At 39.7% G+C, this 16,627-nt stretch overlaps 1 protein-coding gene and 1 pseudogene across 1 annotated transcript in view; one reads left to right on the plus strand and one right to left on the minus strand.

Moving 5' to 3' along the window:
- Positions 1–9,181, plus strand: part of LOC128229774 (carbonic anhydrase 1-like) — a 38,172-nt pseudogene extending 28,991 nt beyond the window's left edge.
- Positions 1–16,627, minus strand: part of LOC128229773 (sodium/hydrogen exchanger 10-like) — a 216,996-nt gene that overhangs the window by 168,977 nt on the left and 31,392 nt on the right. The gene's annotated exons all lie outside the window — the stretch shown is intronic.

The following is a 16,627-nucleotide window of genomic DNA, read 5'->3' on the forward strand; positions in this document are numbered from 1 at the left end:
GGTCGATCTGGAAACCTCTATAACAGGTACACATGTATATGGTCATCGCTGGGTCGATCTGGACACCTCTATAACAGGTACACATGGTAAGGGTCATCGCTAGGTTGGGTCTGCACACACATCAATAACAGGTTCATATGTATATGGTCATCGCTGAGTTGGGTCTGCACACACATCAATAACAGGTACACATGTATAGGGTCATCGCCTGGTTGGGTCTGCATACACATCAATAACAGGTTCACATGTATAGGGTCATCGCTAGGTTGGGTCTGCACACACATCAATAACAGGTTCATATGTATATGGTCATCGCTGAGTTGGGTCTGCACACACATCAATAACAGGTTCACGTGTATAGAGTCATCGCTAAGTTGGGTCTGGACATATCTCAATAACAGGTTCACGTGTATGGGGTCATCGCTGGGTTGGGTCTGAACACATATCAATAACAGGTTCACCTGTTTAGGGTCATGGCCTGGTTGGGTCTGCACACACCTCAATAACAGGTTCACATGTATATGGTCGTCGCTAGGTTGGGTCTGGACATATCTTAATAACAGGTTCACATGTTTAGGGTCATGGCCTGGTTGGGTCTACACACACCTCAAAAACAGGTTCACGCGTATTTGGTCATCGCTAGACTGGGTCTGCACACATCTTAATAACAGGTCCACATATTTAGGGTCATCGCTGGGTTGGGTCTACACACACCTCAATAACAGGTTCATACGTATAGGGACATCGCTGAGTTGGGGCTGCACACATATCAAAAGCTGTTAATACTTATAGGGTCATCGCGGCGTTGGGTCTGCACACATATCAATAACAGGTTCAAATGAATAGGGTCATCGCTGGGTTGGGTCTGCACACATATCAATAGCAGGTTCATACGAATAGGGTCATCGCTGAGTTAGGGCTGCACACATATCAATGGCAGGTTCATACGTATTGGGTCATTGCTGGGTTGGGTCTGCACACATATCAATAATAGGTTTAAATGAATAGGGTCATCGCTTGGTTGTGTCTGCATAGACATCAGTAACAGGTTCATACGTATAGGGTCATCGCTGGGTTGGGTCTGCATACATATCAATGACAGGTTCATACGTACAGGGTCATCGCTGGCGGTTGGGTCTGCACACATATCAATAACAGGTTCAAATGTATTGGATCATCGCTGGGTTGAGTCTGCACACATCAATAACAGGTTCACACGTATAGGGTCATTGCTGGGTTGGGTCTGCACACATATCTATAACAAGTTCACATGTATAGGGTCATCGCAAGGTTGGGTCTGCACAGACCTCAAAAACAGGTTAACATGTATTGGACCATCGCTGGGTTTGGTCTGAAAATATATCAATACCAGGTTCACTCGTATCAGGTGTTCGCTGGGTTGGGTCTGCACACACACATCAATAACAGGTTCACTGGTATAGGGTCATCGCTTGGTTGGGTTTGCACACACCTTAATGACATGTAAAGGGTCATCGCTGGGTTAGGTCTGCACATATCTCTATAACAGGTACACATGCATAGGGTCATCGCTAGGCTAGGTCTGTACACATCTCAATAACAGGTTCATATGTTAAGGGTTATCGCTAGGTTGGGGTTCTGCACAGATCAATAACAGGTTCACATGTATTGGGTCATTGCTGGGTTGGGTCTGCACACATCTCAGTAAGAGGTTCACATGTATAGGGTCATCGCTTGGTTGGGTCTGCACTCATATCAATAACAGGTTTACATGTATAGGGTCATCGCTTGGTTGGGTCTGCGCACATGAATAACAGGTTCACATGTATAGGGTCATCGCTTGGTTGGGTCTGCGCACATGAATAACAGGTTCACATGTATAGGGTCATCGCTTGGTTGGGTCTGCGCACATGAATAACAGGTTCACATGTATAGGGTCATCGCTTGGTTGGGTCTGCACACATGAATAACAGGTTCACATGTATAGGGTCATCGCTTGGTTGGGTCTGCACACATGAATAACAGGTTCACATGTATAGGGTCATTGCTGGGTTGGGTTGCTCACGTATCAATAACAGGTTTACATGTATAGGGTCATCGCTGGGTTGGGTCTGCACATATATCAATAACAGGTTCACATGTATAGGGTCATCGCTTGGTTGGGTCTGCACACATGAATAACAGGTTCACATGTATAGGGTCATCGCTTGGTTGGGTCTGCACACATCAATAACAGGTTCACATGTATAGGGTCATCGCTGGGTTGGGTCTGCGCACATGAATAACAGGTTCACATGTATAGGGTCATCGCTTGGTTGGGTCTGCACACATGAATAACAGGTTCACATGTATAGGGTCATCGCTGGGTTGGGTTGCTCACGTATCAATAACAGGTTTACATGTATAGGGTCATCGCTGGGTTGGGTCTGCACATATATCAATAACAGGTTAACATGTATAGGACCATCTCTAGGTTGTGTGTGCACACATCTCAATAAGATGTTCACATGTATATGGTCCTTGCTCGATAACAATTAACTCTTTTTTAGAATATAAAAACATTTTAATAACCACACTTACTACCTGTGTCGTGGGTTTGAAAACAACGAATGATATCAATCTGATCTAAAGTTGGTCTACGATTGTTTCATCGACAGTCAACAAACTGGATTGTTATGGTTAACTACCAATACTTTTCAGGCAAATATTCTGTTCAGGTTTTTTTTTTAATATAATATAATGTCGATTTATGATTTTCTGCGTAATTAAACCTAAATGCATCCAGGTAACAGGTTCGTTACGGCAGACAGATGACAGCTTATCTGCTCTGGATTTAAGGGAGGTACAAGATATTTCGCGAATATAAACGGATGCAAATTTTCTTATGGCTTGGATGTGTCTGTTTACAAGCATGAATATCAAAATATGCAATTAATTGTTTTTATATACTTTGTAATATGTGGTCGTGCTGGTGTATATAAAAAGTATTATGCTATTATAGCGCCCATATCTTGTTTCGTCCAGAAATGTCACATCATGAGATTTAGTGACAACATTGTTTTATCTGGTTGTATCTATTTCACCAAAAGACGTAATAAAATGATCGTCCACAATTTTAACTGTTGTGTTTACTTTCTCAACATAACTTGGGCCACAATTATGACTGTACTGTAAGGTATCCGATTGTCAATTTTATCGGACTATCGGCTATAATTTTATTTTTTGTTAACAAGTGACCAAACACAATTTTGATGTTTGCTATCATTTGAAAGGGTATTCCATGCTGATTACTTATACGTAAAACAAGTTATCAAAACACATTACAGATAAAGGCTATTGTAGTAAGCATATTTTCCTCTTTATTTTAACTGAAATCGAAAGTGGAATTACCCTTTTCGTAATATTTCTATGCCAAAAAGCTTGTTTGTTAAATATATTTTTACATATTCTTTCTCTTCTTCTTCTTCTTCTTCTTCTTCTTCTTCTTCTTCTTCTTCTTCTTCTTCTGTGCAAAACGGGGTATCCAGCACTGGTCACATGGCCGGAAACACGCGTCCGGTTTGCAAGAAAACCCATTCTCTACCCGTAAATCCCTTTCTCTACTCGTAATTACATTTTTTACTCGTAAAACCCTTTCAAATGGTACCAAAATACTATAGGGTCACCAAGCATCCAAAAATTGAAAAATTGTATATCGGATATCTCAAATAAGGAGTATACATCTCCAAGACAATGGATTATAAAGACAGAAGGAGTGCGGAATGTTGGTTTAATAGCCGTGCATGAAGTGGAAGAACAATATATCACCTTACAGACGTTGAAAAATGGCCTTTGCAAAAGTGATATAATTTATGTATTCAAATTAGTATTGTATCTTTTATGCTTGAAGGTATAATGTCTCGTTATAGATATTTCAAAATAAGTGTTACACTATGTCAGAAGTGAGTGAGGAATGCTTAAATCAATCCTTGTTTTCTGTCATATACAGTTCAGTTGAGTATTCTGGACAACCAAGGGACTTACATCACGGGCGGTGGACTGGCGGAGCAGTATGACGCCTTGCAAGCCCACTTCCATTGGGGACCGACGAACATGGAGGGCTCCGAACACACATTCCGAGGCCACAAGTTCCCCCTCGAGGTACGCGGAGAATGGCCTCTGTAAGGCAGAATCGTGACGAATATGTCGTACAATGTAACTGAAGTGTAATACAGCAACTGCATGCAGTCTGGGTTGCTTCATTAGAATTGTACTTTATTGACAAAACATAAGATTATCAGATTATAGTCATCAAGATATCCATTTAATGACAAAATAGTAAATGATAAGAGGCAAACCTATCAACGTAGACTTTTCCCATACTTAATCATTGCAGCTCCTCCCAATGTCGTTTTCTCCAAGAACTTCATAAATAATGCTAGTTCATTGTAAATTTCAACTCATTCAGCAGATATTAAGTGGGATTTGAACAGATACGCCAAACTGGTAATTTCGTCGGCGAAAGACGAGTTCCTGCGTGGTTGATATGAAACATATGTCACGCACAGCGGTAAAACACGTGCATTTGCATGACAAGGCATCATAATTTTTAAGCAAAAAAGATAACTCAATTTGCAGTGAAATTGACTACGCCACTGGATGATTAGTTTGTCAGTGAAAAAGATAACGCGGCTGGTACTATATTAGAAAAAATAATTTGTTCCGGATTCATTTTTTAAGGTGTTCCATCACACATTAAGGTATGCTTTTCATGATGCTGTGGAATGTACGTCAATGGTGGTCCATGTAAAACTCGTGTCCTTTGAACGAGATTTATCTCATATGTAAGGTTATATACATCGAATACATGGAGTATTTATTTGCTCAATATTTCCATTGTAATCAAACGTAAATTCGAAAATGTTGTAATATTTCTGAACCAAACCTCCAGTTGAAATATTTACGTTACTTTAAATAATTATATATTTTAAATAATAATATATTTTACATATTTTTTCTGTGCGCTCGAAAGCGCCCAAATGAAGTCGGGTTAATGACTGTACGAGACTACCTAATGGTTTATAGTCTACCTGAATAGGTCAACCCTTGAAAGAACAGCTGGATAACAATGATCACATTCAGATCTCCTTGGCTCGTCAACAAAGAATGCTTGTAGGGAATGTAGGGTATATTATGTGTCATTACTCAGCAACTTATCAAAGACTCCATAACTTAACAGTTCATTGTTGAAAAAAATCGTATGCGTATCAGTAATTTGATCATTTAAATACAAAATTAATGTAGAAAGTCCACATTCAAATATCAACAAGGAAATACTATACCGCTCTTCTTTTTTTAATTTGCCGGCACGCAAATCGACACTGAAAATGAAATTAAATATTACAGGGACAATGATATTTTTATATCGAGTATGGTTTTCTCAGATGATTTTTGATTCCCACCTATTATAACTCCAGAATCCTGACACGTTCTCTCCATTACTTACCAATTGCGGTAAGCTAAATCGCTGAAACGTTCTTTCCAAACCCAAACATAGTAAATACCAAAGGTTTTGACACGTGTGACGTGTAACTTGTGACATGTAACTCATCATTCCCGGATCTCTCGGATATGCCGCCTAGTTCTGTGTTCTACGCTACTGACCAATTTCGCCCAGTTCTGAAACGTTCCGTACACTGCTTTCCCCGTCTGTCTAGATACTGCCATGTTCTGACACGTGTGTCTGTTACACATTGACCGCCCAATTTTGACACGTGTTTCGTTTTTTCAGCTTCACATCGTGCACAAGAAGCGGAGCGCAATGGACATTACAGCGGCTGCGAATATGTCGGATGGACTGGCAGTTCTCGGATTCTTCTTCGACGTAAGTTGGTTCTCTTCGCTAGACAATGCTACCTGGGGGAGGGGGAGTCGGGGGGTGAGGGTCGGGGTGAGAGGGGTTCTTAATCTCAGCATATGTGTGTTTGTTACGGTATTTTTATACCAAAATTAGCTGATATTTACATACTAGTATGGTATTCATGGCTGGTAGGCTGTATATTTCTTACTATCCTATATAAAGGTATGTATGAAACTGAACTCCTGTCCCGTTTCTATTATACTTAAAACGAATTTCAAATGTCATTGGCAGATTGATGGTTACGACAGGGACAACGCCGCCCTGGAACCCCTCATTATCCTTGGAGAACGTCCGATTTAAAGGTAAGTGACCTTATAACACTCTTGTGAACCTTTTGTCATAGTTACTCTTCCCTATTTAAACTTTCGAGCAATGACATCGTAATGTGTTTATGTCTTAAACTGGAACGGCCTTTCGTGAAAGAAACCATCAAGCTTTACTTCTTGATTTACTGCAAACATGTATTAGTTACATCGCGGACTACCTTACATTATGAATGGTATGCAATTGAGTTAACTATCATGTTAACATTCAACAGGTAAATCGCGGCCGTTGAACATTGACTTTTCCGCACTGATGCCGACGACAGAGCATAGCGAGTTCTACCGGTACAACGGCTCCCTAACCACGCCCACCTGTAACGAAGCCGTCGTGTGGACAGTGTTTGAGAACAAGAACACGCTCTCCACCAGACAGGTGTGTGTATACGACACAATATTCCATGCAGTCTTCGAACCGGCATTTCAAGCTTGGAGAAAATCAGCCAATGCAATCCCTTTCTCCTTTCCTGTAAAGACGCATGTCAAACAGTATTCACTAGCGGATCCAGGGTGGGGGTGCGCAACACCCCCCCCCCCAAAAAAAAAATCAAAAAAAATTGTCAATTTTTACTTTTCGTTCAAAATAGGAGAAAAAGTAATAAAGTGCGTCCTAAATCACCATTTTCGGACTAGAAACAGTTTAAACTTTCTTGTGGGAGTATCCCCAACCCCTGCCAACACTAAACCAAATATGTTTCGGTTCTGAGGAAGAGGCGCATCTCAAAAGGTTTCTAAGTTATGCCCTTCTAACGTCGAATCCTGGATCCCGCCACCCCCGATAATTCTATTACCACATGTTGTTTTTGTACCAGATGGCGGCCTTCCGGACACTGTACGAGAATGAGGAGGGCCAAACGGCCCACAAGATGACCATGAACTATCGGCCGGTGCAGGACATCCGACGCCGTACTGTCTACAAAAACTACCAGACGGGTAAGTCTCAATCTTATATACGCGAACGAGTGACAAAGCGGCCAAATATATGTTCATCATCTATTGGATCATGCAGCCCCTGCCCGGTTATTGCATTTTTTACCAAACCAAACATGAGTACATGAAGGCAACACTACCCCTAGCATTTTAGAAAATAGTGAGTTATTAACACAAACATATATACAAATAGTAGCCTAGGTTTCTTATATGTTTCTCGGGGAAATACTAGTATCATGTTATTTATTCTATTGTGAAAATATAAATCACCCCAGTGTTGCTAAAATAAATGTAACGCAGCGTCACCTATACCGTATCAAAATGAAGTCATAGTGTTAATCATCATCCAATTAAAGAGACTTTGTTCTAAAGCTTAAAGCTGCACTCTCACAGATATAACATTTTTTATAACTTTTTTCATTTTATGTCTTGGAAAGAGCAAATTTTGCGTAATTATCTACAAACCAATGATATAAGATTGTTAACAAAAAATCAGATCAAAGATTTTCATATTTCCGTTCGGAAAATTATGTTTTATGTCTTAAACCGTTACTAACGGTTAAAGAAAAGTGCATAAAACATCATTTTTTGAACTTAAATATAAAAATCTGTGATCTATTTTTTTGTCAGCAGTCTTGTATCACTGGTTTCCATGGAATTTCGCAAAATTGGCTCCTTATAAAGACAAAAAAAAGTTGTCAAAACGTTCAATTCGGAGAGTGCAGCTTTAAGACAACTAAAAATATTGAAATGCGGTGTAAGATGAAAATGCATTTTACTCATGTTTTACTCGTGATCACAGATTGAGTTATTTTCACTCGTGACTGGTGTTATTTTCACTCGTGGCTGGTGCACCATTCGTAAAAATATTGCTTTTGTTATCATTGAAACTTGAAACTTGTTTATTTACTTTAACGCATATTTCTACATATAAATACATAATATGACGTTGTTCAATAATGAGTTAGAAGATAATAAAAGCAATGCAGCAATGCCGACACAAGCATTAAATAACCAGTAAGGCTAATCAATGAAAAAACAACAACATGAAAATGAGCACACAGTACATCATATACATAGTTCAATGCATAGTATATAACTGATGTACAACATGTATATACATAATAGGTGTTCACCAACGTGTCAACAGACAACAACACATCAATATATTGGTAAATAGTTCATGGTTATACGTTTTAGAACAATGCATAATAATCTCTGAAAAGGTAAGTTTTTATAGGATTCTTGAAAATGTTTAGTTACTCACGTTAACTAAGGCCCATAGACAGTTCGTTCCAATGCTTAGAGCCAATAGTACCAGACGGTGTATGCAGTTCGATCTAACACTGGACCTCAACATCTTTGTACGATATATTGTTTCTACTGTTGTTGGTCAAAGTTCCGATTTTGGTCATGTTGACATTGAAAAACGCCCATAAATATTCCGCTGACGATTTCAGCCGTTCCAAGTAGTTACCACTGGGTTACCATGGATACGAAGGCCCAGCTAGCTGGGGCATGTACCACACGGAGTGCGCCAAAGACCACCAGTCTCCCATCGACATCCCAGCCCCAGAGCAGCTGGAGTTTGACATCAATATGGACCTGGACACTCTCAGATATCACAACTACGCAAGCAACTTCGACGGAGAGCTCTTCAACAACGGGCATGCCAGTAAGTAGTCCGGGCTCTTTGCAAAATAATTATATGAATTTCCACCCTGTCCGGTTCGCGTATATTGACATAGGCTGCATAATTATTTTTTTGTTAGAAATAAAATAAAAACACAAAATGTATTTAAAATATGTTACCTTTGCACTGAGCCTTTAAAGTGCCCAGATTAGATAAAGAACTAATCTGGCAAACACAAAGTAGTATGACCGGTATACCATAACCTGCATTTCGCGTTTAGTTCAGGTGAACATTCCTGCGGATGCGGGTCTGGCCATTGATCAGGGCGGCCTAGGTGCGGAGTACACGGCGGCCCAGTTCCACTTCCACTGGGGCAAGGATAGCCGCAGCGGCTCCGAGCACACGCGCGAGGGACGCAAGTACCCGCTAGAGGTAACTACATCAGAGAATAATTGTACGTTTCAGTGTTAGATCGTTTTATGTTTTACCGAGAGAGTACATGTGTGCCAAAATTTATTTTTCACGATTGGCGTAGCCACGAGTGAAATATTCATTTTAGGTGTTCACTAGGTGAAATGGTGAACTATATTACGATCATACACTGAAACAAAGATATTTTTTTATTATAAGCCTAAAAATGGAATACAAAGTCATGTTATTAATCTTTCTTAGAAAAATGCGTTATTTCAGAAATAAAAACATGATTTGTGTAAAATTTAAAAAGTAAAATTTGGACATAATCATTAAACAATATGTTTTCTATATCAATAGGATAGTTATCCTTTAATTTCTAAGAAAGCCTATTTATCCGTGTTAAACTACACAAGCGCATGTCATATATTAATGTTTTATCTTTTTGTGAAAAAAAATATCAGTTACTTATCTCTATCAAATGCTAAGAGCCGGACCTTTGTCAGTAACAATGCACTGGTGTTTGTATATTTCAGCTTCACATTGTCCACTTTAAGAAGGCGTATGGCAGCTTAAACAACGCGCTCTTCTATGAGGACGGACTCGCCGTTATAGGAGTTTTCTTTGACGTACGTTCACCAGCCTTACGTTGTGTTGTATGCACAAGTCTTTATAATACAAGATGCGAGTCAATGTATGCACGATGTCAGAGTCTTTATGATACAAGATGCGAGTCTATGTATGCACGATGCAGTCTTTGCTAGTCTATGTATGCACGATGCCGGAGTCTATAATACAAGATGCGAGTCTATGTATGCACGATGCAGTCTTTATAATACAAGATGCGAGTCAATGTATGCACGATGCGCGTCTATATAATACAAGATGCGAATCTATGTATGCACGATGCAGTCTTTATAATACAAGATACGAGTCTATGTATGCACGATGCGAGCCTATATAATACAAGATGCGAGTCTATGTATGCACGATGCGCGTCTATATAATACAAGATGCGAGTCAATGTATGCACGATGCAGTCTTTATAATACAAGATACGAGTCAATGTATGCACGATGCAGTCTTTATAATACAAGATACGAGTCAATGTATGCACGATGCGCGTCTATATAATACAAGATGCGAATCTATGTATGCACGATGCGCGTCTATATAATACAAGATGCGAGTCAATGTATGCACGATGCAGTCTTTATAATACAAGATACGAGTCTATGTATGCACGATGCGCGTCTATATAATACAAGATGCGAGTCAATGTATGCACGATGCAGTCTTTATAATACAAGATACGAGTCAATGTATGCACGATGCAGTCTTTATAATACAAGATGCGAGTCAATGTATGCACGATGCGCGTCTATATAATACAAGATGCGAATCTATGTATGCACGATGCGCGTCTATATAATACAAGATGCGAGTCTATGTATGCACGATGCAGTCTTTATAATACAAGATGCGAGTCAATGTATGCACGATGCGCGTCTATATAATACAAGATGCGAGTCAATGTATGCACGATGCGCGTCTATATAATACAAGATGCGAATCTATGTATGTACGATGCAGTCTTTATAAACAAGATGCGAGTCAATGTATGCACGATGCAGTCTTTATAATGCAAGATACGAGTCTATGTATGCACGATGCGCGTCTATATAATACAAGATGCGAGTCAATGTATGCGCGATGCCGGAGTCTTTTTAATACAAGATACGAGTCTATGTATGCACGATGCGCGTCTATATAATACAAGATGCGAGTCAATGTATGCACGATGCGCGTCTATATAATACAAGATGCGAGTCAATGTATGCACGATGCGCGTCTATATAATACAAGATGCGAATCTATGTATGCACGATGCAGTCTTTATAATACAAGATGCGAGTCTATGTATGCACGATGCCGGAGTCTTTATAATACAAGATACGAGTCTATGTATGCACGATGCGAGTCTATATTATACAAGATGCGAGTCTATGTATGCACGATGCGAGCCTATATAATACAAGATGCGAGTCTATGTATGCACGATGCGAGTCTTTAAAAACAAGATGGGAGCCTATGTATGCACGATTCGAGTCTATATACATGTAATACAAGATGCGAGGGTATGTATGCACGATGCGAGTCTAAATGATACAAGATGCGAGTCTATGTATGCACGATGCGAATCTATATAATACAAGATTCGAGTCTATGTATGCCGATTCGAGTATATGTATGATCGATTCGAGTCTGCATATGTACGATGCTGGTCTATGTATGCACGATGCTGGTCTATATATGTAAGATGCTTATCGATATTCACGGTGCTAGGAAATGCACGGTGCGAGTCCGTCATATGCACGATGCGAGTCTTTATCATTCAAGATGCGAGTCTATATATGCATGGTGCGAGTTCGTGATATGCACGAGGATAATCTTTATAATGCAAGATGCGAGTCTATGTATGCATGATGAGAGTCTATATGCATGTTGCGAGTCAATATGCACGGTGCAAGTCTATATATGCACGATGCGGGTATAAATATGCACTATGCGAGTCTATATGCATGATGCGAGTCTATTTGCATGATGCGAGTCTATATGCACGGTGCAAGTCTATATATGCACGATGCAGGTATAAATATGCACGATGCGAGTCTATATATGCACGATGCGAGTATAAATATGCACGATGCGAGTCTTTATGCACGGTGCAAGTCTTTATAATTATGCACGATGCGGGTATAAATATGCACGATGCGAATCTATACCTGCACGATGCGGGTATAAATTTGCACGGTGCAAGTCTATATATGCACAATGCGGGTATAAATATGCACGGTGCAAGTCTATATATCGCGGCACGATGCGGGTATGAATATTCACGATGCGAGTCTATATAAGCACGATGCGGGTATAAATATGCACGGCGAAAGTCTATATGCACGATACGGGTATAAATATGCACGATGCGAGTCTATATATGCACGATACGGGTATAAATATGCACGATGCGAGTCTATATATGCACGATGCGGGTATAAATATGCACGATGCGAGTATATATATACACGGTGCAAGTCTATATATGCACGATACGAGTCTATATGCATGGTGCGAGTCTATATATGCACGGTGCGAGTCTATATGCACGGTGCAAGTCTATATATACACGATGTGGGTATAAATATGCACGATGCGAGTCTAATGCATGATGCGAGTCTATATGCACGGTGCTAGTCTATAAAGCACGATGCGAGTCTATATGCACGGTGCGAGTCTATATGCATGATGCGAGTCTATATGCACGATTCAAGTCTATATATGCATGGTGCTGGTATGAATATGCGCGATGCGAGTCTATATATGTACGAGTCAATATGCACGGTGTAAGTATATATATGCACGATGCGAGTCAATATAAACGGTGCGAGTCTATATGCATGATGCGAGTCTATATGCACGAATGCAAGTCTATATATGCACGATGCAGGTATAAGTATGCACGATGTGAGTCTATATGCATGATGCGAGTCTATATGCACGGTGCAAGTCTATATATGCACGATGCGAGTCTATATGCACGGTGCGAGTCTATATGCATGGTGCGAGTCTATATGTACGATGCAAGTCTTCATATGCACAATGCTGGTATAAATATGCACGATGCGAGTCTATATGTACGATGCAAGTCTATATGCATGATGCGAGTCTATATACACGGTGCAAATCTATATATGCACGATTCGAGTCTATATGCACGGTGCGAGTCTATATATGCATGATGCGAGTCTATATGCGCGATGCAAGTCTATATATGCACGATGCTGGTATAAATATCCACGGTGCGAGTCTATATACACCATGCGAGTCTATATATGCACGATGCGGGTCTATATATTTACGGTGCGAGTCTATATGCACAATGCTAGTCTATACATACACGATGTAAGTCTATGTATGCATGATGCGAGTCTATATGCACGGTTCTAGTATTATATATCTCACGCCTCCAACATAAATGACGCCACGCCTTGGTCCAGGACTGGTCACGCGGTGACCCCATATTTTTCCATATTGGGTCACCAAATTTATACTGTACCATATTGGCGTCTTTTTTTCCGATTCCGATGAATAAATGAAACATTTAAACATGTAAACAGGTTGTCGACGGGATATATACGTTACAGGGCCACAGTGTACAGGGCTAGTAGGTGACCCGATATGGGATACACGGGGCGCAGCCTAATATGGTTTCCATTGCCCCGTATATCCCATATCGGGTCACCTACTTACCCCGTAGCTTATAATATATGCACGATGCGAGTCTATATGTTGTACATGTGATAATGTGCGACTTTTATTCTGTTATCTTCATATACAATTGGAACTGGGCTATATTATTTCTTCAGTTGCTGTTTAAGTACGGTTTTATTGCCTATATATCGTGTTTAATCGCCTGTTTGATAGTCTGTATTGTAAACATGTGCACATTTATATGCAGGTAACCAGTGATGACAACGACAACTATGTAGACCTCATCAGTGCATTCAGTGACATTTCATACAAAGGTAATCACGGTTGCTTTACAGTCGTTTTGAACTAGTTTTATAGTGTGTTTTGGTGATTGTTCTCAATTCGAATTAAACAAAAGTCAATCTGTATAAATTGAGTCAAATTGTTTTAATAAAACTAACACCACACTTTGTGTGGTTTCAGGTGGAAATACGACTGTCAATGTCAACTTGAGGAACTTGACCTTCCATGACCTTGGCAGTTCCAACGGGACTCACGTGCCCTATTTCCGTTACCAGGGAAGTCTGACCACGCCCCCTTGCTTTGAGATTGTCACGTGGACCGTCCTTATCCCGCCAATTAAAATCAGCGAGAGACAGGTTCGCAAGAGTTTTTATTAATTATAATTATATTTTTACTAAAATAAACATTTACAGACACTATGGCTATTTCTATGGTATGACTGTTTTGTATCTGAAAGACAAGCTTTCGTCTACTGCAAGGTATAACAGACTTGGATGTGTTTTATAATGTTGCAGTTGGAGGAGTTCAGAAAGGTGTACCATGTAGCAGAGAAGTCGGGCTACACTCCCGTGGCATATGACAAAATTGACAAGAACTACCGACCCGTGCAGCCTTTGGGTGCCCGAAGGGTTTACATGAGCTACGATCTGAGCCCCACCGCCGGCGCATCCGCCGTCCTTGTGCCCGGTTTCATGTCGGTCATCGCTCTGGCTCTCGTGTCCATGCTCCTCCACTCATAGGAAGTAGAGGTCTGAAAATGTGTCCAGGTTTACGTCTGTGGAAAGGAGATTAAAGGCTGCACTCTCACAGATTGACTGTTATGACAATTTGTTATCTGTTGTGGAATGAGCCATTTTTTGCGTCAATGTTTTGAAACCAGTGATATAAGACTGCTGACAAAAGACCAGATCGCAATTAATTATATATTTTTACTTTCAAAATGTTTTATGGCTAAAAGCGTTTCTAACGCTTTAAGAAAGAAAAGAGTTTTCCAAATAACTAAAATCTGTTATTTTTGTGAGTTAACTTACAAAACTGAATTGAAGGCATTGATGCCAAAATAAGCTGGATCCGAGAAAAAAAGTCAAAACTGTAAATCTGTGAATGTGCTTTAGAAGTATTTAAGATGACGAAATGTATGTACGTATGTTAAGTGCACGATTATTTATATATCAAGTTTGGTTAAGATCTGTTTGTGACGAATAAGAATGTTGCTGTTTTTAATTCGTGTAATATGCTTACGTGTATAGGAATGAACCAACCATATTTTCTTGACAATCAGTAATGTAATAATTCATCAAAATATGCATTACATTTGTATTTGAAATTATAGACATTTCCAGATTAAAACACAATAAGTAAACATACATACATGTCGTTTATTTATCTTAAAGTTTAAATTGTGTTATATAAGTTAAATCATATTGTAATGCATGATGATATATTTACACAATGTATGATGAAGAAAACAATAGAGAAACAGAAACGGTGCAATGAAACATTGTTAACGTTCATATAATAAAGAACATGCGAAGGGATTGGTCCACGAGGTTTTCCAACACAAGTTAATTAGCATTACAAAAGTCTTAAAGCTATAATTTTAATATGTACTCAAGACTACTGCTTCATAACACGGATATATTCTAACCACTATTCTATCTCTTCTTCAAGTCATGCATCTTTCATGTATACATGCCTGTTACTTTTACCTCATAATCATTGTCCATGTGTATATTAGTGTGCCAGTATTCAGTGCAGATTCCCTGCTGGGGCGTAGCTAACTTAATAACCCGGATATTACCCTAACAGGGCAGTTTTGAAAGGGGTTCCAACGTTTTTCATTGAAAAATGAAAATCATGAGGAGTAAAATATTTGTTCGGCGCCTTGGTTTCTGACAATTCAACTTCGTTTTTGTTGAGTGCCTCGATGCAATGTAATTGTACTTATATTATATTTTGAATTAATCTTTATATATTTTGTTGTATACTTTTAGCAAACTACAGGACATATGTTACTTACAAATGATGTTCAAATAAACTACAAAAATGACAATTCGTGTTTTCATTGAATTAATAGCAGGATAATGTGGTTAAAATGTTTGGTTCAGCGTTACGATGTCACAATCATACATTATGTGGCCTTTATAGGAGCAATATGTACTAATGTACGTAGTGAACAATCTTGGTATCGGTGCACGGTGAACAATCTTGGTATCGGTGCACGATGAACAATCTTGGTATCGGTGCACGGTGAACAATCTTGGTATCGGTGCACGGTGAACAATCTTGGTATCGGTGCACGGTGAATAATCTTGGTATCGGTACGTGGTGAACAATCTTGGTATTGGTGCACGGTGAACAATCTTGATATCGGTGCACGGTGAACAATCTTGGTATCGGTGCACGGTGAAAATCTTGGTATTGGTACGTGGTGAACAATCTTGCCATTGGTACGTGGTGAACAATCTTGGTATTGGTACGTGGTGAACAATCGTTGGTATTGGTAGTGGTGAACAATCGCGGTATTGGTACGTGGTGAACAATCGTGGTATTGGTACGTGGTGACAATCGTGGTATTGGTACGTGGTGAACAATCGTGGTATTGGTACGTGGTGAACAATCGTGGTATTGGTACGTGGTGAACAATAGTGGTATTGGTACGTGGTGAATAATCTTGCCATTGGTACGTGGTGAACAATAGTGGTATTGGTACGTGTTGAACAATAGTGGTATTAGTACGTGGTGAACAATCGTGGTATTGGTACGTGGTGAACAATCTTGCCATTGGTACGTGGTGAACAATCTTGCCAAAGGTACGAGTGAACAATCTTGCCATTGGTACGTGGTGAACAATCGTGGTATTGGTAGTGGTGAACATCGTGGTATTGGTACGTGGTGAAC

Source organism: Mya arenaria, chromosome 4 (genome assembly GCF_026914265.1).
Source record: "Mya arenaria isolate MELC-2E11 chromosome 4, ASM2691426v1".
Classification (NCBI taxonomy): Eukaryota; Metazoa; Mollusca; class Bivalvia; order Myida; family Myidae; genus Mya; species Mya arenaria.